This window comes from Lissotriton helveticus, chromosome 4_1, assembly GCF_964261635.1.
Source record: "Lissotriton helveticus chromosome 4_1, aLisHel1.1, whole genome shotgun sequence".
Taxonomy (NCBI): domain Eukaryota; kingdom Metazoa; phylum Chordata; class Amphibia; order Caudata; family Salamandridae; genus Lissotriton; species Lissotriton helveticus.
The window spans coordinates 1156007427-1156034589 of record NC_136063.1 but is presented as its reverse complement, the minus strand read 5'-3'; positions in this window follow the sequence as shown (position 1 = coordinate 1156034589).

Here is a 27163-nt window from a genome sequence, read left to right as displayed (position 1 = left end):
ATTAATATCATCGTGGGCTTAAGGGTGGATCAAAACATTATCATGGTGCGCCGAGTTAGCTGGATAGGTAGCTCGCGGAAAATCGGTGCGGGTGATTGTGTTATTGTGAATTTTAACAGATAGTATCTCGGTGAAAGTATTTTGTTCAGGGGCTTACCTTCTGCCCCCCCCCCACCCCCCAAATTGGGGTCCGCAGTACAGGTTCTACAGCTGGGCTTTTTTTATAAAGTAGACACACTGAGATACACTTAAGGGAATAGCAATATGGAGGGCCCCCGGGATAGGTGGACACAAGAGACTTTCTGCGGTAAAAGAACAACGGCTCCCTCCAGTAGTGCTCAGCCTAAATCAGCCAGCTCAGTATCACCTTGCCCCTCCACTAAAGTTATGTAATAGATAGTCTACATTTTCCAGGTTGGAGGAGTGTGATTGACTGCATAACCCTATAGAGTCCACTGTAGAGCCAAAGTCTCAGCAGTATACTTCTACTGTGCAAAGTAGATGGTCCCTCGCATATATAACAATAATGTTCTTTCGTGGAACATTGCAGGCATGGCAGATACGTTTCAGGATCCTATTTGGGTGCAGTTTGTTAAACAATTCTCTGTGATTTGTTTCTAAGAGACGTGTTAGGTGGACTGCAGTTTATTCCTGGAGGGACTCAAAGCTTTTTTTGTTCCAGCTTCCCCTTCGGTATCTGGCAGGGCCAAGGGTGGTCTTGTTATTTATATATCTTTGGGAGTGGGCTGCCAGATTCAGATCCTCCCATCATCCAATGTAGGTCCCCAGGCTCTGGTATTAAAAAGGAGGACTACTAGTATGGCCTGATAAACTTTTATAACGCAACAACTTGAACCCAGGGGGAGTGTAACATCACTATGCTGGGTTCTTACATAAGGCAGTCCTGTGGATTTATATCGCATAATGTTATGGTGCTGAGTGATTTTAATATCCACCCTTGTGGAGAACCGAGGCACACAAGTATGGCTGATTTGTGCTGCCCGCGAATGAGGGGTTGAGCACCTTACTCAGGGGGAACTATTGAATAACTTATTAAATTAATTTTACTTGATGTCACTTATGTCTCTTTCTGTTCCACATAGTAAAGCCCTTGTTCCCTCTTTCAATGGGAGAGGTAGTGGTTCTTTTATAGACTTATCTTAATTTCATCTACCCTACCATCTTTATTTTGTGGGTTTACTATTCTTGAAAGTATTTATAGCGAACACAACCCGCTTTGTGTGCAATTGAGTGGCCCACTTTATTTAGAAATTCATGGGTGGCGACAATGGGCACGCTATGACCAATGGATGGTAGGCGCCGGCTTAAATGGTCTCAGGTTTGCCCCGATGCTTTTTATGGAGAAGTAAGAGATTCTTGTGCTGCTGAATTAGCACTTTGTATCTCGCCAGGTACTCCTTTGGGGGATTTCCTTAGTGCCTTTAACGTTATTACTATTACGGTAGGGGAACTGTTAAGTGCTCCGGCACATAAAGCAGTCACTTCAACTACTAGAAGGTTTGATTCATCTTGTTCTCAGGCGGCGAGGAAGTTGAGGGAGGCTTTAAATGTTACTCCGAGAAACCAATGACTGATACATGCCGCCGTAATGAGTATAAACAGTCATTGGCTAAACGCAAGGGTTCCTTGAAGGAGGATGCATGGAGGGTGTTGTTAAAGGTGAGAACCCTTTGGAATAGGTCAAGGTTCCGCAGTATTGTCAACAGACCGCTTTTTGAGCATGATGTAGGGGGTGATTTGGGTTCTCACATTACCGAAGAAGAATGGGTGCTCCATTTTAAATCTATTTTTAAAGGCCCCATGGAGCAAACTCATCAGATAGGCCGGGTTACTGATACTCCCGCTGTTGTTTTTGAGCAGAAAGAGGTTGAGGCAGGAATTGCCAGATTGACTTGCAATAAAGCTCCAGGCCCGGAAGGCATCCCATCGGACCTTTTTAAATTGGATCCACTTTTTTAAGCGCCGGTCCTTGTTAAATGTAGCGGCCGGGGACGATTGTCCTGAGTCCTGGGCTACTTCAACTATTGTGCTGTGTTTAAAAAGGAGGACCGCAATAGCACCTTTTGCTATAGGCCGATCTCCCTCCTTGACTCAGAAGTAAAGGTTGTGTGTGGGGTGTTATCAGATAGACTATCTACCTGGACAGAGGAGCATAAGATAATTTCTGACATCCAATATGGATTTTGCTCAGGGCGGTGAACCGTGGCCCAATGCCTCAACCTGTACATGATCCTTGGTAAGTACACAATTGTTCGCCCTGGGACGATCTACTTGGCCTTCATGGACCTATCGTCCGCATTTTATTGTGTCAACCGGGACAAATGTGGCAGAGGACCATGGGGGAGGAGAGCAATATCATAAATTTTCTAGAGGATCTGCACAGGGCCACTAAGGCCAACGTGAGATTCTCTCAGGATCTTCGTGTCTCTAGTGATTTTGACATTGGGAGGGGGCTACGGCAAATCTGTATTCTGGCCTCTTTTTTGTTCAACCACTATATAAATGATCTGGATAGAGTTTTGACAGATACAGGGGCAGATTTTCTGTATGTAGTGCGACGGGGGCTTCCCGTCCTACTATATGCGGATGATGCCATCTTATAGCCAGAATTGCTAGGGGTCTTCAATCCCCGCTTGACGTCTTTTTAAAATTCATGGAGGCCTGAGATTTAGCAATTAATAACTCAAAATCCTACATATTGCAGGTAGGGATGCGGCCCAAGAAAAAACTTCTATTCATAGTAGGTCCCGAGAAGGTCCTCTGGCGACTGTCTTCTCATACCTGGGGGTTTTATTGGACGAACGTTTCATTCAGAAGAAAAAGGGGGACCTGGCGAGGGTAAACGCTGCTATTTTTAATTTTGCTGCAAAAATAGGCAAGCGCCCAATTGCAGCTATGCTGAAAGTCTATCAGGCAAAAAGCGTAGCTAGAGCTTGCTATGGTAGTGATATGTGTCGGCATATTGCTACAAATGACTTGCAGGTGGTCGTGAACACCTTCTTGAAGCACTTGTTGGGCGCTCCGAAGTGTACTCTATTTTTAGTTAGATAGTGCACCCCATTGTTATCGTTTAGTATGTGAGGCAGTTCAACTGGTCCTTTTCTGTCTTTTTGTGCTATGAATGTATTTTGTATGCAATTTTATTGTATCACGTTTTAATGAAACTTGGATGGTCTGAAACTTTTACGGTTTTCTGTACGTGAAGCCAAATAAAGTTGATTTGATTTGACCTGCAATGTAGGGTCATGCTCATATATTACCCAACTGTTTACTGTTACAGGACAATTGTACTGCTATGCTATTATGCACATGTGTTTGGCTTCCACCTGCATGGAAATATGCAGCATTCACACTCAGTTGCCACACACTGATTGGTACCGCACTCCCATTTGACTGTACCTGAGCATGTGAGGGTGGACAGACACAACTAGCACACACACACATTAAACATGTACAGACTGTTCAACAATGGAACCCATGTGTTGTGTATCTCTTGCACAGTAACCTGCATTCTACACATGGGTTTATGATGCACACATATTTCCCAAAACATCATGTTGGAGAGTGGTGAGTGTGATACACATCAACAGTCCTTTATGAGAGGTGAGTGTTCCAGTAGGCCACACTGCAGTGAACCTGAATCACATGGTCATGTTTAGTACTACTGTTCAGTTAACATCATGCCAATAAACTACCTTTCGGTTTGTCTTAGTCCTGTGAAAAGCTGTAGCAGTGCATCCTCTCCGAGAACAGGTTTTTGGGTGGGCCTCCTGGTCCAAGAAGACAGCATTCTGTGACACAGGTCCATGTAATGCCACTCACTCAAATGCCATTTCACCATTGGGATGATACGAGATTTGCTAATTCCTCAATTATACACTTGTACACTCAGGGTAGGGGTAAAGTACTCTAGCCATGCAGAGGTAAGGGTTTATCCAAATGTCTCCATGAATGTGTGTGCATGTAACAATATGTTTATGTTGAACTTTTCATATGGACATATCATACTCTAGAGATCTCTGTATTCTTCAGGTGTTGTGATGTTTTCCAAACACACCTCCGTTGTCATACTTCCCTGGGAAATATTCCACAATGCAAAGCCATCTGCTCATATTGTTGTGTTACAGGACTTTGACTCTCATCACATGACAGTGCAAAGCCTGTGAGTTGTGTTTTCTGACAACTGTGCACTGAAGTGGTATATATGACAATTAGGCCAGTAATTGAGACACATGTGTAGTATTTTGAGGTTACCCAGACATGCATGTATTCATTCTGTAACAAGACAATTTCTTCTTGTACACATCATACTTGGCCTTTGTCCATGACAACTGTCACTCTTAATATGTGAAGGTAGTTGCTACAACATTAGCTCCTGCACAGTGCTGCCATTGTGCATGCTACAAAGTGCTGCCTTTGTGCATGTTACCTCATTGGTGAGACACACAACGATGACTTGAGTGTCTCAGGTAAGGACATATTTGGTGGTTTGTGTGTCATCTGAAACACACTCTGCTGCTGCAGGATACAACAAGTCTGCTAGCTCTGTAGCACTGCACCAATCAAATGCTTGAAGATAGAAATTATAATATTGCATGTGGATGTGTGGCATGCCTGGCCAGTCCCTTTGATGCAGTGCATTGTATCCCATTGCATTTCTGTATAGGTGGGTTGAATGAAGGGAGACATAGGCCCATGTTGCTCAACTGGTATGATAACATGATTGTTACATGTTGAGGCCTATTTCCGGATGAAGAGATGTGAACGAGTTGATGCTTACAGTGACTGTGTCATAAAATTATTAACACAAAGAATGTATTTTGTCCATCTGGTAAATGGAAAATTATCTCAAGAACTACTACACAGTTTAGATGCATCACCATCTACCAGCCATTGTTTGTTAGATCTCTTCTCCGTCCACATACTTCTCCTGCTCCTCCTTTAGTTCCTGCTCCTCATGGTCCACGTACTACGGGAAATTTGCTCCTACACATATGTTGTGTAGGATGGCACATACAAGAATGATCTTGCACACCATAGGGGGCGAGTATAGCAATCTCCCTCTTGACATGTCTAGGCAACAGAAGAGGTACTTCAACACTCCAAACATTCTTTCCACAATGTTCCTGGTCTTGGCCAGTGCCTGGTTGGACTCCCGTTTTGGCTCAGTGTAGGGATGTGCATATTCCTAGTCAGTTGAAAAAAGAAAAAGATGATACAGTAAATGATTATGGAGATTGTTACATCCAAATTCCTATTTATGTCTGTCATGTGTACTGAATGACTCCCACACTTTTTTTCAGTATTATTCATAATATGTTATGTACACTCTTGCCCATTATATTACATCCAGTTCTGTGTGTGATAGCAAAAGATGTGCAAGCATTGATACTTTGGACACTTCTACATGGAGACATTAATGGTTGGCCAATAGCTTACTGTGGTAGGTATTTGGAGAGGTTCATTACCATTCCCAGTTATGTGCACTGCAAGTGCAATGTGACTGTATGTTGATCTGATTTTCGGCCTTTTGGTCAAGCAGAGGTAGGCTGTGACAGTGCCAACATGTTTGACACTCACACTTACATTTGTCCATTTGGACCCACAGATGTAGCTGCCCTACCTGACAATGACAGAACCTTTGATTTGTTAACTTACTTTATCATGTGATGTTGGTGTGTACATGTGGTGCCCTGCAAACATGTTATATGGATAGTTGTAAAATGTAGTATCAGCCTCTAGCTCTTGCTTTGATCTGACATTTTGTCATGGTGCCCTGGGATTGACACATAAGTATTGCAATGTAGGACATCTCTATATAGAACTCACTGATGTTGCTACAAGTATCAGTCTGCCACAGACTAGGACACAATACTTAGTTATTCACAGGTTTGTGTATGATGGTGACTTGTAGTGGATTATGCACCTCTCTGCCTTGCTTCTCTCATCATTTCTATAGCAAATTAATGTTCAGATTGATATTCAGAGTACACTGTGGGGCCTTGTCCAGGTATCTTTTTATTCTATATTGATGACTGACGTATGACATGTTTGCCAGCATTGTGTTAGACTTTGTGAGCTTCACCTTTCTGGATTCATATGTTTTTCATTTGTGCAACACAGAATAGGTGAACCATCACATTGGTTACATCTGTCAATACCGGTGTAAACCTATGTGTATGTGTGTACGTAGACTGTCAGCATGGCTGAGACATAAATTTGTTTTATACCTAGGGTGCCACAATGTCTTCCAGTGTTAACATTTACACATGTCTAGGTCCTACACTGACACAGCATGCCACATGTGGCCTTTCCAAATACTTCTTCAAATGTTGCTCCACAAAATTTGGTCAACACACAAGTTTGCTGCAATGCGTGACACACTTGCATATTTCCACAGTAAATGTTTCTCCGACCACTGACATTATCGATGACGAGGTGCTCTCCCTCCTTAATCGCTCCCTGGAAACAGGGCTCATCCCTGCTACTCTTAAGGAGGCCCGTGTTATACTGCTCCTAAAGAAACCGGACGCTGACACTAAGATTCTGAAAAACTTTAGGCCAATCTCGCAGTTGCCTTTCTTTGGCAAAGTACTTGAACAACATGTTCTTCCATCCCTCTCCCGCCATTTTAAAGACAATCATCTCCTAGAATCTAATCAGGCCGGTTCAGGGCCCATCACAGAATGGACTGGTCATGCTTTACGTGCTTGATGAACTGAGACTCAGGGCAGACAAAAAATGTCCTGTGCCCTGGTGCTGTTGGACCTATCCGCGGCATTTGACACGGTCAATCAGGACCAACTATTGTTGCGTATGGTGGATCTAGGTATTCAGGGCACATCCCTTGCTTGGGTCAACTCTTTTCTAAAAAACTCTCTCAGCTAGTCCACCTTGCTGGTTTAGTACCCAATTCAGCTACTCTCTCATGTGGAGAGCCCCAGGGCTCAGCATTATGGCCCCTCCTCTTTAATGCTTGTTTGCAGCCCCTGATCGCCACACTGAATCAGATGGAGTGTCGAATTTATAATTAGGCCAACGACACCCAATCATTATCCAAATTGACAGCTTACCAACTGCACACCTAAGAATGCAAAACACCCTAAAATTTACTGTCAACTGGATGTCGGTCAACACAATAAAGATAAACCCCGACAAAACTGAGGTACTGGCGGTCACCTCAGTCTCCTGCCCATGGAATGATCTCTTCTGGCCAAAAGAACTTGGGCCTTTTCCAGCACCTGCCGTGGCCATGAAAAGCCTGGGAATCAAAATCAATGCCAAGCTATCCATGACACAACAAGTCTCCGCAGTCGTAGAAACTTGTTTTGGCCTCCTGAGACAACTGCAGAAACTGTCTCCACTCCTTACCTTTGCCACGCTCAGACGGGCGGTTTCAGCAATGATACTGTCGCGTCTGGATTATGGCAACTCTCTGAACTCTGGCCCCCCACAACAACTGTTGGCCAGACTACAAGTCGTCATGAACGGCACGGCCAGATAAATTTTGAAAAATCCAAGACGAGCACATGCCGCACCCCTACTACGTGAGCTTCATTGGCTCCCAATCAGGCAGAGAATTAAGTTCAAGGGTCTCTGAATCACACATAAAACCCTGTATGGCCAAGCTCCAAGATACATCAAGGACCGCATACCCACCTATGTTCCTAGCAGGGCACTGCGGTCAGCAGAGGCCACTCTACTAGTCTGCCCCCGTTTCAATCTGTCCTCCATGGAAGGGCGAGCATTCTCAACATCTATCCCCCAGGTCTGGAATAGCCTCCCGGTAAACCTATGCAAGGAAGTGAATCTCCTTCCCTTTAGGAAGAAGCTTAAGACCGTGCTCTTCCGTGAAGCATGGGGCACGATTTAAGCAGCCTTCCTCCCCTTCTCCACCTAGTTCAGGTTCGCCCTCTGACAGCGCTTAAAGACCTTTGAGTGATAACGCGCGATATAATCAAAATTACAAATTACAATTATTGACCCTTGAATGATGCCAAGACTAGGTATGCCACTGAGGAGTCATCTTACACTTATCTCTTGTGTTACCTTTGCACTCACATGGGCGGCTTGTACAGCAAGTGCAAGTACAAGTTTATTTATTTATGTTACAGAACTCTGAAGAGGTCCACATGAAAAATACACATATACTTATATTGTAATGAAATAAATACTTGAACTAATACAATTAAAATCAATACAAGCTTAAAAGGCTCCTAAAACAGTTACAAATTCTGTAAGAAAAGATTTAATTGGGGGGATTATAAAGTGTTTGCTGCATTTACAACATGGCCTAGGCAAATCTCGTAGATGTAACTGAAGTGCAGGACAGACAAAGACAAGGTGATTCAAATCTTGAATTGCTTTTTAACAGAGGTTACATTTTGCAGATATTCTGCAAAATGTTGCCTTAAGGGGATTCCAAGGAAGCATACCTAAATGCAGCAAAATTCAAAAGTGTCTTACTCCGTGGGATACGTTTTATTTTATAGAAAGTTATATTTTATTCACTAAAATTGAATCTATTATATTTTGAAATTCCCTTTTTTTTAAGGAAAATTTCTCTATCCAGGTAGAAAGCTGAATCCTGCGTGGCTTGTTTGAAGAATGCCTTAAGTTGTATCTGTGGTAATATGACAACAGTATTAGGATCCAACTAGAGCATTTCTCCAGCATGTAAAAAATTCCAATAGACCAGTGGCTTTTCTTTTTTAAGAACCAGAATGTCTTTCTTCATGAAAAATCTTAGTGTCTTCATCACTCCTTTTCAAACAAGCAACCCAGTAAACCAACCCTACTAGACCCTAAATAAAACCACTTTTTCAAACCATTTCCAGCCTTAGTACCACCACTAAAATTGTGGAATTGCAAGAAGTGATGTTTCTTAACATTCTCCCTTCTGTTCTGTTTAAGAAGCCCCATTTAGCTATGTCAATAGACTCCAAAGCATATAGTAGCAAAGAGGAAATGTATGCATGGTAGACCTCTAGGAAGTAGGAGAAGGGTCTTCTCCCTGTTGCCCTGTAGAGGGCACCCAGTTACCTAGCATTAGACTGAGCTTTGCTTCTATTATTCTCAACATGAGCCTTATCGCTCAGGTTGCTGCATATTATGTTACCTAGGAACGTTTATTACTTAATTACTTCTATGTTGTGGGTACCCAAAAACCAAGAAAAGTTTATATGCTAGGGGGTTCTTTTTGCCATGGAAGCACATTATTTTACTTTTAAAGATGCTAACCTACAAGTGACTACTATTAAGGCTTTTGGGGGTAAGGTCCAAGATCAATATGTTGTCCACATAGAGCAAACAAGCTACTGCTCTACCACCTTTAAGTGGGGCAAAGCCTTTACTCTGAGTCAGGTGGGCAGGAAGGTCAGAGATGTACAAATAAAAAGTAACAAATCTAAAGGCACCCTTGTTTTAGACCATTTTGTGTTATTATCTCCTTTGATTAAGCTTGATCGCCCCCAACAGTACTCTACACTAGGCAAAATTATGAAGTGCAATAACTAGGTGTGAAAGGATGCTCAGCATACCATTCTGACAGCATCCTCCACAGCAATGCTCGGTCAAACATGCTGTGGAACATTCTGTAAAGGCCACATACCTCACTCCCCCTCTAATGAATGAATGAATGAAAGAAAATAATTTTATAACGCGCAGACTTAGCCCCAGGGGGCATCAAGGCGCGAGACACAGCCAGACACAAGATCTCAAACTACCTGAAGCAAGACCACTAGTACGCCTGGGAGAAAAGCCAAGTCTTCAGAAGTTTCCGAAAGACCGGCATGGAGGACTGACTGGCAAGTGCCGGAGGGAGGGAGTTCCAGAGTTTGGGGGCTAAGGTGGAAAAGGCTCTCCCACCCCACCTTGCCTTCACGAATCTAGGGACCGAGAGCAGATTCTTAGAGGCCGAGCGGAGGGCTCTTTTAGTAGTGTAGACACACAAAAGGGACCTAATACCCTCTGAACCTGAGCCATATACAGCTCTGTGGGCCATACAGAGGAGTTTGAACGAGATCCTAGAAAGAATCGGGAGCCAGTGGAGCTCCCTTCTGGCCTGAGTTACCGAGGCAAGCCGAGGAATGTTCAAGACCATCCTGGCCGCGGCGTTCTGCACCACCTAAAGGCGATTGATGGAGCTCTTATTAATGCCGCTATAGAGGGCATTACAGTAATCGAGCCTCGATAAGACCAAGGCAACTGTTGCTTGTCTTCGGGCTGCCTGAGACAGATACGGGGCGATCTTCCTGAGTGTTCTTATAATGGCACAACAGGTGGACACCGTTCTGTTTACCTGGGAGTCAAATGAAAGAGCTGAGTCGATTAGCACTCCGAGGTTCCTAGCAGATGGGATAGGATGAGGGCATTCCCCCAAAAAGGGTGGCCACCACTCCTTTGACCACAGGTCCTGGTTTCCTCTGAAAATCATAACCTCAGTCTTTTCCCCGTTCAATTTAAGGAGGTTTCGCACCATCCATATGGAGACTGCTTCCATACATGCCCTAAAATTAAGGGCTGAAACACCTACAGACTGAGTGATGGAAACCAGGATCTGGGTGTCGTCGGCATATGACAGCACATCAAAGCCGAAAGACCTCACCACCTTGGCAAGTGGGGTAACATAGATGTTAAATGATAGAGGGCTCAAAGAAGAGACCTGCAGTACCCCACATTGCACTGCCCGAGGAGAAGAAAGAAAATTGCCCATCTTGACTCTGCTCTCTGTGATGTAAAAAGGAGGAGAGTAAGCTGAAAGCCGTACCCTCTACCCCTATCTCCTCAAGCCTGGAAATCAGGATTGAAGGGGACAGGGTATCAAAGGCCGCTGTGAGGTCTAACAGCACCAGAAGAGTAGGATGTCCTTTATCCACCTCAGACCGGATGTTGTTGATCACAACCGTGAGGGCTGACTCCGTGCTGTGTGTGACCCGAAACCCGTGTTGGGCGATATCCAGCAACTTAGAGCTCTCCATGAAGGTGGAGAGACTTCGGTTGAGGTGGGCCTCAAGCATCTTGGCAGGGAGAGGGAGCAGGGAAATAGGACGGTAGTTTTTTCGGACTCCCGGATCCAGAGATGGCTTTTTGAGCAGGGATTTAACAACAGCGGTCTTCCAAGATACCGGGAAGGTACCCTCCCTAATAGCCATGTTCATAACCTCTAGCAAAGGAGGAAGGACTACCTCTCTACAAGTCTTCAAAGTTTTCAGGGGACAGGGGTCCAGGGGCGAACAAGACTTGGTGGCGTCAAGAAGGTGGTTAAGATCTTCAAGGGTCAGTAGAGGGAAGCTGGTGAAGCGCAGCTTGGGATCAGTTGCAGCGGACTCAATATGGGCGGGAGAGAGCAAAGGAGAGGAGGGTGCCAAATTGGTATCAAGCTCCATGTTGCTAACTTCAAGAGAGTTGTGAATCTCTGCTATTTTAGAGTGGAAAAAAGTCACATACTATCGCACAGCTCCTGCGTTTCAGTAGTCGGATCGGCTACATTAGGAGCCGATAGTGAGTCAATTATCTTAAATAAGTCTCTAGCTGATTTTAGGGAGGTAGTCATGCTGGTGAAGTGACTTCTTTTTTCCTCTTCTTATAATCTCTCAGCATAGAATTGTGTAAGGCTTTCCCCCGGGGGTCCGGCTGAGCATGCCAGGACCTCTCCTGTTGTCTGCACTTCTGACGCAGAAGCCTAAGACGGTCGGAGAACCAAGGATGAGAAGGACTCTTTCGAGCTGAATAGTAATGTTTTGCCGGAGCTAGGGTGTCAGTGGCATTAGCTAGAGTATTAGCAAGGTCTAGTGCCGCCACGTTAGAATCAGAAAACGAAAGGGAACTAAAAACATTCATAAAAGGTGCCAGAGTGGCATTGCTAATATCTCTGTAGTTTCTTCTAATTTCCCGTGGGTTGCTCTTAGAAGAATTGGGTGGCATAGAATTAACGCTAACGAGAAATGGCACTGCCCAATGGTCAGACCAGGACAGAGGGATAGGAGTGCTAGTCGTTAGTCTGGCATCATTAGTAAAAATGCCATCCAGCATGTGGCCGGCGGAGTGCGTGGGGCCATTGACCAGTTGGCCCATACCACATGCGGCTAAACCTTCTACTAGTGCCTTTGTGTCTTTTGCATCCAAATCCTCTAGATGGAAATTAAAATCGCCGAGGATGCTTAAGTTGGTCTTGTCAAGAAAAGGCTCTAGGAGTTTAGGAATATTTTGAGAGAAAGTAGTTCTAGGGCCAGGGGGTCTATAGCAGAGGATACCTGAAAAGGATGCTGAGGGAGAAAAGTTGATGGAGAAGTACAGTGCCTCAAAGTTATCAGAGGGGGGAGAGAGAGGCTCAGTGCGGCAGGTGAAAGTGTCTCTGAATAGAATTCCCAACCCCCCACCCCTGCGACCAGTCCTGTCCATCCTGGTCAGGGTGTATCCATCTGGAACTGCGTCCACAAGGTCTGGGCCCAAGGAGTCAGAGCCCCAGGTTTCAGTTACAAAGACCAGGAAGGTTTTCTTTGTGAAACAAAGTCATTAAAGGCCACATTGTTTCGGACCAACGACCTAGCATTTATAAGCAGGCCTGCTTCCTTTATCGTATTTACTACGGGTATACTCACCCAGGTTTTGATCTATTTCTAGGGTGTTGCTGGGACCTTGCTGGTCGCCATACCCCCTTACAACATTGCATATTTGCAAGAATATCTGGCGCAAAGGAAAAATGGCATGACCTAAGGGGAGGTCGGACAGAGAGGAGAGCGGAACAAGTATACAACTCCCAATCTGGCTGAAGGGCGAATCGCGGCCCAGCCCGCCTGGGCCCTAGCGCATCTTCAGCGCGGACGGGCGCAGACGAGCTTAACTTAGGCGCAACTTTGGCGCACGACCGCTGTGCGCGTCCGCTGTGCGCGGAGAAAGTCATCCCCTTAAAATATGTCCGATCTCAAAGTATGGCGTCCCACCTGACCAGGATCAGCCAATGGGAGCGGGACCAGCTGTTTGCCGACGCGCCCTCCGCGAAATGGGAACACCGCGGTGGAACGGGGCACAGGGCAGGAAAGGCAACAAGCTAAAAGAGGAGAGCAAGCTACGTGCTAAAGTGCAGGTATTTCAAAAACACGGCGAAATTAAAAGAATGATTTACAAGATTGTCTTTGGCAAAAGAAACAGTGCAATTTCAGTAGATAGTTACATATATTTCATTCATCAACTGTAGAGTGACAATGCTATCTATAGTTCCTTGATTTCTTCTAAAACCAGTTTGCTCAAGGGGTATCATTTTGTTTTCTTCACCTCACTCAGTTAGCTGAGACAATAAGCATTTTTTAACACATTACCAACCGCATCCAGAAGACTAATAGGGCGGTAATTTCCCGGCTGCTTATGATCTCCCTTTTTGAATAACAGGACTAAGATACTTCCAGTCCAACAGGGTGGTACTCTCCTATTCTCATAGCATCTTTTAAAAACCGCAAATAAAATTTTACTCCAGAGCGATACTTCTTGTTCTATTATGGAAATTGGGGCATTAGCTGGAACCATTAAAGCCGATGCATGCATTCCTCATATGGCCAGAGTATTTTCCTTCAGTGAGGTAGAGATGTGGTTGGCTTGTCTGGCATACTATGTGGTTTTCATTGTGATTCGTAACACAGTGTAGATGATGTGGTTCCATCTATTCACAAGGAGTAAAATGACATTTTACTTCTCACTGATGTTCTGTAGCTACTGCCATTGATAGATGAATGAGTGCATGTCACTGTGGTACATAATCGTATACATGTTGCAGTGTGTTGGGTCCACTATTTGCGCATGACACAAGGGCACATATATTTACGAATGTGACACAATGCAGTGCAGCAAGTCAACTATCAGTGTAGCACTGTGCCACTAAGAAAAGGCAGTAGTGCACCGTATTTATGCCATGCAGCACATTCCTTACCTTTTACAGGCACATATTAGCCTGCTTAACACCAACACAAGCACACTTGCACCATGTTTCTTGGGTGCCTGCATTGCATAAGGGATTGTCTTTGTGCAGGAGCGGGCACCTTCTTGCCCCTAATGTTCCCTAATAGGCCTGATCATCTATGTATGAGTGCCACAGAATGCTGCACAAATAGGAAGCGGGAGTGTCTTTGATGACCAAAGTTATTTTTCCCTGTTACACAGGAATCTGAGGAGACCAATTGATTTGATACAATCAATCAATCAATCAATATACTTTATTCGGCATAAAGCACAATACCATAAAAATACAATTTATAAAAGAGACAAACATCACAATATCAAGAGACCGAACCAAAAATACATGTGCAATCCGTTCGCAGGTGGAGCCCCTTCTCCTATATAGTTCTTATATAGGGTCATAGATAACTAGTCCTGGGTTTGAATAGGTCAAAGTGAAATAATAAGGGGGTCACATATAAAAATGGCCTCCTAAAATGCATGAACAATTAGTCCCTTTATACTTAAAAAATACCCTCCCCCACCCAATTCATTACTAAGACCTTTAACAAGCCAATGCTACAACCATGTGTATTCACCCCTCGCCTCTTGTGTTTCTGAGTCTCATTGCAGACCTTAAAATATGTACAGTATAACAAAGTGTTAAAACAGCTTCAGATACAGTAGGGTCACCTTTGCCTGCTTAAAACTGGTGTTTTTTAAATACTTTTTAAAAATAGCTTCCTAGGGCGTGCATAGTAGGTACACAGTAAATCAAAGTTAAGGGTGTCCTGCGGAGACCAATGGTCGCAGCCGCACGGACCCTTCAACTCTGTAGATGTTGTGTAACCTGCCGGCACCGCTAAACTATGATGTACTAGGTTTAGCCTGAAGCGTGTCATTAAAAATCTGTCTTGGGCATTGTGGAAAAAGGACAAGTAAGACTCAATACCCAGACAAGATTTGGTCAAGAGGTGTGCTCTCACAGAGGGTTTGATCAGCTACCTGTCTTCCCTACGGGATGCCACATGCTTCTGGAATTCCACCATAACGTGCACCTTATACCGGGGTAACAGTTTTATTAGATGATTAAAATAATCTGCACAGCCCATGTCTGTTAGGGTTTCCCTCACATACTTCAGCCATGGGATGTTCCGGCCCCGGGTCGCGGGCAATATAATCCATTATGATCTGCTTACTTAATGCGGCCTCAGGGTTTATCCAAATTTTGATCCTGCATGTAAGGGGTTTAAGTTCCAACCTGTCTCTAATGTGGCTAGCACCCAGTTCCTCGTGGATAATATGGGACAAAGTACTTTGCGGGACTTTCAATAGCTGCCGCAAATATTTGTTCTCTTCAATTTGGAGATGTTGGGAATCAATAAAACCCCAGACCTCACTAACGTAAAGAGTTTTAGCACAGCACATAGAGTTATAAAGTCTCAAGATTTGTTCCGGTGACCAACGACCCAAAATACGCACAAAATTCATAATTGCCCCGGAGCAATTAGCTAAAGTGCGACATTTCTCTTCTACCTGGGCTTTAAAACTAAGACGGGTATCAAATAGAATCCCCAGATATGAGATTATCTGCACTTTTTCCAGGCGGTGAGAGACAATTATATATTTATATTTACTTTTCGGGGTTTTCCCCACTTCCATGATATATGATTTTCAAAGGTTGGCAGACAAGTCTAAACTCTCCATGAAAATTGACAAAACCATCCATCAGACATTGTAGCCTGCGAGGGGTGCGCGCAAGAAGCACTGCGTCGTCCACATAAAGCAGAACGGGGATCCCTCTCATTCCTATCCTTGGCAAGTCCACCCCAAGAGCGCCTAGCGCCTGATCCAGGCAATTTATATACAGAGTGAATAAGAAAGGGGCCAGAATGCAGCCCTGTCTTACCCCCCTTGAACAAGAAAAGGGATCGGTAGTACTCCCTTCCCCATTATATCTGACTTGGGCGAAAGTGTTCTGGTGTAATGCTCTTAAAATGTTTACCAAACCAGGATCCACACCAAGAGCCCCCATGAGTTCCCACAATTCCCTACGGTTCACCTAATCAAATGCTGCCGTCAGGTCCATGAAAGCCAAGTACACAGTTTCTTGACTGGCAATAGTGTACTTGGCCACCAATAGGTATAAATTAAGGTATTGGTCGGTAGTTGACCGTCCTGGCCTGAACCCATACTGCGTGTCAGTGATTATGTGGTGTTCAACCGCCCAGTCCAATAACCGGTTGAGGATGGCCCTGCCTAAACTTTCACTGTCACATCAATAAGAGAAATGGGACGGTAACACAATGGACTCTCCTTATTTCCCTTTTTAAAAATGGGGACAATTGTAGCTGTGGACCAGGATGCAGACATACCCGATTCTACTGCTGCATTAATGACCCTGGTCAGTATGGGCGCCCAATGTTCTACCTGGCTCAGGAAAAGGTCAGGGGAACCCCAGTGGGCCCTGGGGCCGTATTCCTTGTCAGACCCTCAATGCCCGCCTTTATCTCACCCTGGGAAAATATTATCTGGGCGGTAGTTTCTCCCCACTCCTCTGCTTCTGGAGGATCATCGGACCTGCCGTGATAATAGAGGCAGTTGAAGTGCCCATACCAAGATTCTGGCAGGATATGATTTGCTACCTTTGGTTTATTTGCATCTTGGAAGCAGGGGTCATTTATAACTTTCCAAAAGGTGGTCGAGTTCTTAGACTCGACCGCTTCCCTCAAATTCTCCCACGCCTGCTGTTGCAAGGAGGTTTTGCGTTGTTTTACTGCCTGTTTATTGAGGGCCATACCTGTGGACACCTTTATTTTGTCTTTTGGGACAGCTTTTAGTGCTGACTTCAGCTCCCTCAGGGCAAAGGAGCATTGATGGTCAAACCACCTATAATCCTCCTTTCCATTTTTGTTCGTTCTACTCCTGAGTAGGCCATCAATATATTAGGTGACGCCCTCAAAGGCTTTGACCAATTCTGCCCCGTCCACTGTTAGGTTTAAGCACTTCCAAATGTGCTGTTCTTTGTCCGCCATTAAGGCTCTATAAAAGGCTTCACCCTCAACCTGGGACCATTTATAAGCCTCCTACCTTGATCAGTGGCACTTATCGTACCATATTCCCCATTCGAACAGAGTGCTTGATTAAATTTGGGTCCCTGAGTGACATGACCAAAGGATTGTGATCGCTAAAAATGCTTACATATTTCTTAAAACCTAAAATCCAACGCTTTAAAGTGTTGGAAACAAACATGAAATCAATAAAAGAATCACAAACTCTACCTTTAAAAGTTGGATGGACCAATCTGTCCTCCCCTGCTTTAATCAGGTCAATAGTGTGTTTAACTCTTTTCCCTCCCTTGTGTGCTCTAAGTTCGGGCCCTCTTCCAGTGGGCAAGAAGACCAATCCCCCCTGCTGAATTTCACATTTGGGCAGAGGAGGCAGTTAAAGTCATCGAGTAACACCAACTGGGACATCCACGCCCCTTGATCTTGTATACCTGCCAGACTACACTCCAATTCATTCAGTCTTATTGTGGTCTGTCCCGCTAAAATAGGATTATAGAAATTAATAAAAGTTAACTTATAACCCTTGTTACAAAATCTGGTCCCCTGCATAAAATCTGAGTCCCAACGCAAATCGTCCCACCTCCCCTGTAACCTCAAGTCCACGTACGTGATCAGGCCTCCCCTTGCTCTTCCAGCAGCTGCCTTGCGTGCTGGTACAAAGTACATTTATTAACCTTCTAAAGAAAATGCACTACTATCCATCTCTCACGTTTCCTGAAGGCAAATAACCTGGAATTTCTTTATATAAGCTAGCCATTCATTGTTATGTATTTTAGATGAGAGTCCAGCTATATTCCATGAAATTATCTCAATGTTACCCTGTCTGAGGACATCTGAGCTATCTAATATTGGGCAAATATTAGGACTGAGAGATACATTAGCTACTTGTGTATTCCCTTCAAAGGCAAGCCCACTAGGGTCTCCAGGTAAAGAGGGAATGATAAACTCATTAGCCTTTAGCATGACTGTCCCTCCCGTGCCTGCATTAAGAGACAAGCTCTCCAATGTATGACCATCCCTAATTGACGTACTCCTGTCGAGTCAATCTATGTCATCTAGGGCTGATAGGTTTTTGAGAGGGGCATACCGGTTAGTTAACGGGACCGAGGAACCCCCTCAAACAGGTCCTGCTAGATGTCTCCTGTGTTCATCACGATTATTTACACCCATCATATCCCTATAAAAAAAAACAGGGGGAGCATTCTATTACTCGATCCGCCCTCCTCCTGGAAGGACCCCTTTTGCTGGGTGAGGAAATTATGTACCAGCCCTGGATACCTTAGATTTAAGATCACAGTGTCTCCAGGAAAGCTCTTCCTACTGCTTCCAATCCAGGACGCCCTTCTCGCCATTAATATATGCCTATGGTTTGCGATGTTAAAACCTACATTTCTATTCAGCCAGTGGGCTGCTTTGTTAATCAGCATTCGTGGGGTTTCATCTCTGTTTCCACTAAGAGCCGGAACCCCTGTCAAGACTACTGTGTATGGGCATGATGCCGGCGGTAGATCTAAAACCGGCAAGCTCGCAGTACACCTAGCGAAGTCACTTAAGGTGGGCGTAGTTTCATGTGGTGTAGGTGCTCTACTCTCTATGTTTATGGGGGCTGGGTTAGAGCTCGGGTTTTGGACTGCGGTTCCCACTCTCATATATCTATTGTCTCCATAAATGATGCTTGGTCTTAGGACATTTCCATCCGTAGGCCCCACCGTTTGCCCTTTGTCTACACCCTCCTTTGTTCTCTCCAGCTGTTCACATTTGTACTTCCCACCCTCTTTTCTCTCTAGGTGAATCGCTGCCCTTAGAGGTGTGGGACCCTCTAGTGCCCTTAAGCTATTAACTGGGTGCCCCGTAACCACATTTGTCAAGATGCTATTCTGTGAGATCAGCAGGGGCAGTTTCCCTTCTATCAGATTCTTTTTCTCTTGTATGGACCCTATGTGGGTAGTTAACATTGTTTCCAACCTAGACCACAATTCCATATCAGCCCGAGTCTTTTCCGCCTCTCCACAATTTGGACACTGGTGGCTGACTGCGGAACCTTCTGTGTCTTTAGACCTGGTCGCTTTGGGTGCATCCTTTTGCTTTGATTTACCATTCGAAATATAACGCCCCACCCCCCGGGTTCGCTTTGCTGGGGCCGTAGAACCTGCCGATGAGATGGCGACACTGTTCGTAATACTTTTGTCTATTAAAGCCCTTTTAGATCGGGTAACCACCTCCCCACCTTCCCTTGGGATAATTTCGATGCCAGTTAGATCTACGGCCAGTACAGGCTCTCCCTCTGCCAGCCCTGCCCCTTGTGTTGACACAGCATTTAGATCAGAGCCCCCCTCACTCTCTTCCACATTAATCTCTGATGGGCTCATATCATCAGATAATAACTCGATGGTTTGGGTTAGTAGTCCCGCCACCTGTGGTGATGAAGCGGCAGGGGTTGAGCCATTTACAATATAACCACTTTTTGGTTTAACTTGACCTAGGGGAGCCCCGAAATTGGGTGACTTGGTTGTAGCTATACTACCCATTGAAGACCTCTTTTGCACCATAATCGAGTCCAATGAGTCTCTTCTTAGTCAACTGTATTTCGTCAACTAATAATGACTCTGCCCTTGAAAAGAAGGCATCAAGGGTCCCCTTTACACCCCCCCGACCAGGGAGCCCGTTGCCTTCCACTTACTCATCCTACCAAATAACAAATTTGGACGGACTAAAAAATAAATGAGAGTCCAGTACCTTAAAAAACTGAATGAGTACTGTCCCAATGCCCTCTGTGTTTTCCGGGGCCCTATATGTCCGAACGGGCCCATTGACCACCTCCAAACGTTTGTTAGATAGATGGGAGACAGCTATTAATCACCTTCGCCTGGTCCTCACATCTTCCAACGATTAGCAGTGCATCGGGGCAGTACTTCGGGGTTCTTATGATGATGTTAGGGGGGTGGCCCAGCCCGGCCTCTTCCGGACACTGAAGGTCACGGATGGGCCTGCCCTTGGCCCAGACACACCCATGCGTGTCCCATGCTGCGGGTGCCCTGCGTTGTTTTTAAAAGCCTCCTGGCACTGTGGCGAGCGTGGCGTGCCGTGGGAGGCATTTCTGCCGCTGCCGCTAAGGTTGCTGGGATATGTGGTACCGGCTGGCGTTCTCCGCTCCCAGCCGGAACCGGTACAACAGGACTGCCCAACTGACTCGACTGGCGGTGGGCGGCAAAGAAACAGCGTTTCCTCAAGTAAGTTTTGCACAATTTGGAAGGGATCGTTTTTAAGGCATTGTTTTTAAACGCCTCCTGGCTCTGTGGCGAGCATGGCATGGCGTGGCATGGGCGGCGTTTCCTGCCGCTGCTGCTAAGGTTGCTGGGATATGTGTTCCCGGCTGGCCTTCTCCGCTCCCAGCTGGAACCGGTACAACAGGACTACCCAACTGACTCGACAGGCGGTGGGCGGCAAAGAAGCAGCATTTCCCCAAGTAAGTTTTGCACAAATTGGAAAGGACTCCCGTGCTGCGGGAGCCCTGCGTTGTTTTTGAATGCCTCCTGGCGCTGTGTCGAGCGTGGCATGGCATGGGTGGCATTTCCTGACGCTGCTGCTAAGGTTGCTGGGATATGTGGTCCTGGCTGGTGTTCTCCGCTCCCAGCTGGAACCAATACAATAGGACTGCCCAACTGACTCGACTGGCGGTGGGCGGCAAAGAAGCAGCGTTTCCCCAAGTACGTTTTGCACAAATTGGAAGGGACTCCCGCGCTGCGGGTGCCCTGCGTTGTTTTTAAATGTCTCCTGGTGCTGTGGCGAGCATGGCGTGGCATGGGCAGCGTTTCCTGCCGCTGCCGCTAAGGTTGCTGGGATATGTGGTCCCTGCTGGCGTTCTCCTCTTCCAGCCGGAACCGGTACAACAGGACTGCCCAACTAACTTGACTGGCGGTGGGCGGCAAAGAAGCAGAGTTTCCCCAAGTAGGTTTTGCACAAATTGGAAGGGACTCCAATTTGATTTGATACATTTCAAAGTTTACCTGGTGTGGGCTACATGTCATGCCTTATTAACAATGGGAGCTGCATAGAAACACATACACATTGCCAACGTAACCCCTCCCTTGCACACTGTGATGCTACACTGTATTTTGCACTGAGTTGCATTGGCCTGGATCTTTATGCCATTCAAAGGCACACAAAGAGCTTTGCCTGTCTTACCATGTGTGACTTGGAGGTCACCATGATGCATGGTGCACGTATGAGACACACCCCTCATACATATGACCTTATCTCTATTGACACACACAGAGATAACTATTATGTCATACATTTCTTACTGTGAGTAGGTCTGTGACGTACTGCAGATTTGCTCACCAACAAGTGGCTCATTCCCATATTGCCCATTCTGGAAGTGCTAATTGATGATGCAGTGCCTGAAGATATATGAATCATGCACGCACCATGGGTATTTTGCCAGCACATTGGTGAACATCCCCAGATAGTCCACATTGGCCTGGACATTGATAGAGTAGGTGTGCTTCCAGTTCCTGTACAAATCTGATGTTTCTGTTGGGGGAACAAGCTGCACATGTGTGCAATCCATGGCACCTAGCACATGTGGAAATCCAGCTATGGGATAGAAACCTTGCTTGGCCTCCAGTTTCCGTTGATGTGTCTTGTGGAAGATGAGATACTGGGGTATAAGGCATAGATGGCACTCAGGATAGCAGGTAGGAAGGCAGAAAAAGATGGCTGCGTATGAGGTACACCCCCCATTCATATGACCTTATCTCTAGTGACACAAACAGAGATAGATATTATGTCATACATTTCTTACTGTTAGTCGGTCTGTGATGTACTGCAGATTTGCTTACCAACAAGTATATCATTCCCATATTGCCCATTCTGGAAGCACTGATTGATGATGCAGTGCCTGAAGATATAGGAATCATGCATGCACCATGGGTATTTTGCCAGCACATTGGTGAACATCCCCATATAGTCCACAATGGCCTGGACATTGATAGAGTAGGTGTGCTTCCAGTTCCTGTGCAGATGTGATGTTTCTGTTGGGTGAACCAGCTGCACATGTCTGCAATCCATGGCACCTAGCACATGTGGAAATCCTGCTCTGGTATAGAAACCTTGCTTGGCCTCCTGCTTCTGTTATTGTGTCTTGGGGAAGATGAGATACTGGGGTATAAGACATATGATGGCACTCAGGATAGCAGGCAGGAAGGCAGAAAAAGATGGCTGCAATATTCCTGACACTCTGACTGTTGTGATCTGGAATGAACCAGATGCCAGCATGTGGAGAACTGCCATCAGCTTTACCCGCAGAGGGATTTTGGTGGGTCTGGCAGCTGGTGGATGGAGACTTGGAGGTATCTGGTTCAGCAGTTCTATTATGGACTGCCTACAGAGTCTGTAATGTGTGATGACCTTATCCTCTCTGAGGTCAATGAGAGACATTTGTTTACAAAAAACTAGCTCACTTCTCCTGTGCTGCCCATATGGTAGTGATGGCCGGGGGTCTCCTTGCAACTCGAGGCTGCAACATCAGCACCTCCATAGCATAGTTGGGCTTCCCAAATTGTTTAGTGTGGCTTGACTTTATGCACCACAGCCACTGTCATTTCCTACGCCTGGGTTGCCGAAGTGCAGAGAGTTTAAATAATTTCAGGCTCTGGGTGCCTCATGACGACGATACGTCAAATATTGACAAAACCATAAATATCACTGAGTTCGTTTTATCATAGGTTTTATGGGGGAACACCTACTTTGCATTATCTCTGCATTGTCGAGTCTGTACTGCCGCAGGTATTTTCGGATGCAGGGCTACAAAAAAATACACATTTGGCCACATGCGTCGACTTGTAAATATGGAGAACTGCCTGCGCTGCCATCCTGTCAAAATTTGTGATGCAACGGTAGCTCACTTCTCTCATAAATATGCCCCCATGTTTTCATCTGCGAGAATGCTGGCAGAGAGGTAATGCCTCAAACATTAGGACTGGGATGAGGAGCAATGATTAGTAGGTAATGTTATGTTATGTTATGTTGTTATGTTAACTTTATTTTGTATAGCGCGTGGCTACTCCAACGGAGTGTCCCGGCGCTTTATCGTGGCAGCTCATAGAAAACATAACAAACACAAATATTTGGAAAACACCTAGACAATACACCTAGAGAGTAAAAAGCCAAGTCTTTAGGCCTCTTCTAAAAGACAACAAATTGGAGGTACAGCGTAAGGCCAGTGGCAGAGTGTTCCAGAGCTGGGGTGCCCTCAGACCAAAGGAGCGCCCCCCCATCCGGGCCTTCCTGACTCGAGGCACCACCGCAAGAGACAAAGAAGTAGAGCGCAGTGCTCTGGCTGGGCGATAAAAAGCCAGCCTACGTTGGAGATATTTGGCTCCCAGACCAAAAAGCGCTTTGTGAGCCAGGGTCAAAGCCTTAAAAATTATCCGCTTAAGGATGGGCAGCCAATGTACATGGGTAAGGTGAGTGACTGTATAAGTGTTAATATTTGACAGTATTTAAGCCCTGCAGTTGTGCATAGGGTGGTGACAGTGAAATGCTGGTGTGTTAAAAAAAGATTATATTGACATGTGAGGATGTGGCAATTCAGCCAAAGCTGCCGATTTTAGAACTGAGGCACCTGGTCTGCATATCGGCATTGACTCAACATCCTGTGCTTCTGGACAAATCATTTAAACACCCCATGCCTAAAAAAAAATAGTGTAACTTGTATAATGTAACTGTTACTCATGTAAATCGCTCCTCTACTTTTCGATCGAGTTTGCACTATATAAAACTTAAAAAAATAAAAAGAAAGCGTTGCCAAAACACATGATCCACTCTTTTAGTAAGACTCATCGCCAGCATCACTAAATATGGCACGAATATGTGTCTCCTTACTCAAGAAGTTAGATCCTTCTAACTGTGCTTAATTTCTGGGGGTGCTTTCTGGTGATGGGCACCAGCAGTGATTTGTTGGACTTGGAATGATTAACCACCATAAGACTTTACCCAGTGCAAGAGGAAGAATGACTAAAAGCCTAGAACGAAGGAGTGAGTGACAGAGATTAAAATATTCATTAAAAAAGTTGACGGCGGCAAGTCCCGGTCGGGGGTCTCCTTAATACCAAAATAAAATACAGGTTTCATCCTGTCGTTCTCATACGCTTCCATTTTCAGAGATCTGGTCACAGAAAAAAATAAAAAATGCATAAGTTTAAAGAAATACAGAGGCTTATTAGACTAGCTTTATCTGCAGGCTCCCTCTCGTAGGAAGTTCTGGCCTGGCAATATCTCTGCTCTTGTAGCATCTGCATTTGTTTGTGATATAAACATGAATACTGCTGTGATTTTTGGTGTTATTCGCATGTATAGTTACTGGCATTAACCAAAGTCGCAGAAGTGCTGGCAGATGAACGGTGCTCCCCTTAAATCTCACTCTTGTAAAATAAATCTTACTGCCAGTTCTGCACCTTTTCCCGACTGGTGAGCGCCTACTGTAGTTATTAAATGTTGAAATCATAATTGCGTGTTGTACTCACGCTTACTTTTGCTTTAAGTAGGATAGAAATGTTTCGGAATAAGATACGTTGGCAAGCGTCCAGAGCCTTGCACCAGCTGCACTGCCAGGTGGGACATTATGTTTCCTACAGTAAAAAGATTCACTCAAGTGCACCGGATCGTTGTTTTCCTCGCAGCAGGAAGCGTGTGTCTGACGCCTTAGTGGGCATGTTAGCTGCAATTATTCTTTTGTCAGCAAGACTCCAGTTGCATGATGCATTAGTGGCTGCTAAAAATGTGTACCTGCGCGGGAATAAAAACAAGTGGTCTCCCTCTGAGCAGCTGCACTTGAGTGTCTGTATGATCACTGCCAACATAATTTGCTTGACTCTCCTGCTATCCCCATTGGATTTTTATGTTTATCGTGTGGAGTACATAAAATATGGAATACAAAGTCTAAAACAGATGTGCACAATTAGCTGCATCCTAAAATAAATGTACTACGGGTGTTTTTTTTTTTCCTTGACCGAACAGAAGCCACAGGCGGCTATATTTGGTGTAGGTGATACAATGAGGATTTGTTTCTACTTCCGGTGGACAGCGTGTATATAAACGAAAAGGACACACGTCACATTTTAAGAACTGGGACTAGAAAGTGGAAGAAGGTGTAATATGTTTCCACTTCAACTTTAGTTGCTGACGCCATTTTCTCGAGCCGTCATTCTTTTGGACGTTTGCATACTGTAGACGTTGAGCCACTTGTTTACTTTACAAATGCCTTACTAGTGAACGAAATCGAAGCAACAATGCATGTACAGGAATTTATATAGCGCAAATCACCAAGCGGTTTCTAAGCGCTTGCTTAAGGAACCCGTCCTGGTATTCCCCTGTGAGATAACCCCGGCAGGGTATCCGCAAGGTGAAAGCCAGGCATCCCGCCACGAGGGGCCCGTTGTGGAGATTAAGCAAGCTATTGCCCAGAGTCACAGAGTGTGAGCCCGTGAATCGAGTAGGCACCGGAGCGAGAATTGTCGAGTCCATGGACATTTTAGGCAGGGCACAAGTCCTAAAAAAATAAGTGGGGGGACGTTTCAAGTTAGGTGGTGTCCCCGGAAGTGACGTCACAACAGGAAGTGACGTCACAAAATTTGCCGATCTCCGTCTGAAATGCGTGAATACATACAATAAACAAGTAGAGGTATAATACTGCAATAAGTGGCAGTCACTCAAAACACAAGAACACACCCATTCTTCGGATTACAGGGTTCTTACAGACTCGGGCGTAGGCACTACGGGCATATGTCGGTGTCCCTGAAAGTGACATGCTCGGCGTGTTGACAGCGCAGCTCTTGAAGCCGTGGCGCCTCTGCGCCTCGGCTGTGCTCTGAGAAAGGCTGGCAAGGGGAGGGCGCGAGGTGGAAGGGGAGATTAGTCTGAGGCTCGGGTGCATTTGAAAGGCTATAATTCACGCGCAGGTGCAGTCTCGGGTACCGCTCCATCATTTGGGCAGGGGGGACGGCGTCCATCCGGTAAAAGCCCGGTAAAATAAGTGGGGGGACGCCGTCCACCCGCGTGGTACCCCGACTCGAGCCCTGATTTTAGGACTCAAGACCCCGCCAAGCCGGGAATTGAAACCTGGTCCCAGGCTGACCTCTGCTTCCAGGTCTGCCTCCTCTAACCAGTGAGCCACACTTCTCCAATGCATGCCTTACAATGCTACATTATTATGATCGGATATCGTTCCTTTATATTGACAAAATGAAATATCAAAACCTTTTTGTTCATTTTCTCTTCAGCGTTTTCTGCTAGATCTATTTGGAGGGCCACAGACATGCGACAACAAGCGAGGACCACATTATGCAGCACGGCTACTTAAATTATGAGGCAAAAAAGGCAAATTATGTGGCGTAATGCGGCACATTTTGTGATAATATTACTTGATTATTTTGTCATTTTACACATGATAACACTGTCTGAGTAACGATTTCAGCGTATTAGTACCAGTTTGACACCAAAATACAACAATAGGTAAATGAAGGATGCTTATCAACCCCCTGAGAAGGGCTGCAGCTGTGGGGAACAAGAGCCGCCATTCTTTTAGTAACCTGTTATACGTTTGAGCTCGAAACAAATTTTTGTTTGGTAAACTCTGCAGGTCATGCAGCAGATCATGGAATATGTGGAAATGCAGCACATCAATAATTACGTGATACATGCAGCTGCAGGAACATATAATTCCAGCAGCTCTCACTGTCTGCTCCAAATATGTCGCCCGAAATTCTATTACAGGCCACTGCTGGAGAGTTTATTTTAAACTTGTTTGCTGAAGATGTTGGAAGAAAGTAATAAGTGCTACCTGTGCCCATTTGATCGCTTAATAGATTAAAAACTCTCCTAGGCATAGCCATTTGTTGGCAGATATCTTGATGGGCTGCACTTATCCAGCGCAGAGTCGAGCACCTGTTTTCTATGTGCATGCAGTGTGAAAAGCAAATTCACTTAATCTGATATTTCTCCATGTTAGGGCTTTATTTTCAGACCAATAAGCAAGGTTTGCCCCTTTCTGTTGTTTCCTGAGCTGTGCTATCCAAGATAAAGGTGCACACACTTAGATAAATATCGGGTTAAAATAATAATTCATTTTACACACTGCAGGTGCA